Here is a 1,713-nt window from a genome sequence, read left to right as displayed (position 1 = left end):
TGTACGTATAGACGCTTTGGCTAAATAAAAAGAGGGGTGGACCAGGCACGGCAGGATTCCAGTTTGGATGAGCCAGACCAATTTTGTGTGGGCCTTAAATTAAAACATGTTATCAACATCACTGTTTGACCTAATACAATGACTAATATACGTTATAATATCTGTGCTAAACTAGAGAGATTTCAATAGCTTGATGCTCTTTAAAATATGTTGTAAAAAACATTGTATAAAACGTTTGGTTGTATAGGACGACCCTATCCGCACCGACGACCGTCTCCTTGGTTTGCCCCAGAGAGGAGCGCGGTGGAATCCATTAAACCACACCCTGGCTGCGCTATTACGCAAACTCCATAGACCTAAACTGTAAACAGTGGTCAGGCAATTTAATATTTCTCCAAAACATATTTAGTTCTGCTCTATAATAGGAGGCGCCAATATTCACATTCTGTTTATTGTTTGAGTTGTACAAACGTTAACTACAGATCAACCACAGCCCGACAGTTTCATTCAATACTCGCACAGAACTTGTTCATTGACGTCATCTGTCGTGTAAACGAACTCAAGTTATTTCCGAAAGAGACAAACTGTTACTTTAGTGTGATTCATGTTATACCCATATTTAACAAAAGGAAATAAACACATTAACAACAGGACACGGTTTTTGTGCCCATAACAATGGAAAGGGGAGCGCCATGAGGGAAAGAACAACAGTAATAAGCTGATAGAAATAGAAATGGCGCCTGTAGATTTGTATAACGGGTTAGATCGATTATTTTATATATCTCAATACAGACATAGTAGCTCACAATACCCTTACATCCTATCCACTCGTGGTACACAATTAACTCGCTCAAAATAGAGCCTAGAAGAAGCGAACAAGGAACGCACTTCCTTTTCATTTTTCCTTCCGCTTCATTTGCTCAAAATAGGCCTAGAAGAAGCGAACAGGGAACGACTCATTTCCTCTTTTTCTCTCCGCTACGTTACTAACTTTCAACATGTAGCCTACGAATTCATCGCATTATTACAATTAGGCATACAGCTGTAGTCGGCGGGGTTTTGCTCTTGAAAATGTCAATGATTTCATCAAAGTCGAGAGTAACTGTAAGCTCTCTTTCATAGCCTATGTCAACAGACACCGAGACATGAGGCGAGACGTAAGCATGGTGCTCCTAATTGATGTTTTAATCCACTGGAAAAGACGCGTTCAACTGTACAGGATGTCATCGGCAGTGTTATCAGAGCTTTTAGACAGCCTTGATTATTTAGGAAAAGCAATTTGCAAATGTCCATCATCGTTCACAAGACTTTTGAGATGTTCTCCTCTTTTGTTCTTTCTACTCTATGAGTGCAAAACACTGCGAGCTCCGACTCTGACACGTATGTTGAAGCGCTTCCTGCATCGTTGAGAGTGGCCGAGCAGAGGTGTCATTTGTATGAAGGCATGAGACATCAGCTGCTGATGGTGTCATTAGTCTGAAGCTAGGAACATCAGGACTGCTGATGGTGTCATTTGTATGAAGGCTAGGAGACATCAGGACTGCTGCAGATGCCATGAGGCCATAGGTGTCACTGTGGAATCGAGTGTTCAGTTCACTTAGGTGGAGGTCTATTAGCGCGTTGGAAATGTTGCGCAGATACTGTCACTTAATAGACAAACAACTTTTTTTTAAATTAAGTTAAAAACTATTTAAGATTTAGCCTATTTTAGCA

Source organism: Etheostoma spectabile, chromosome 6 (genome assembly GCF_008692095.1).
Source record: "Etheostoma spectabile isolate EspeVRDwgs_2016 chromosome 6, UIUC_Espe_1.0, whole genome shotgun sequence".
Taxonomy (NCBI): Eukaryota; Metazoa; Chordata; class Actinopteri; order Perciformes; family Percidae; genus Etheostoma; species Etheostoma spectabile.
Note: the sequence above shows the minus strand (reverse complement) of the source record.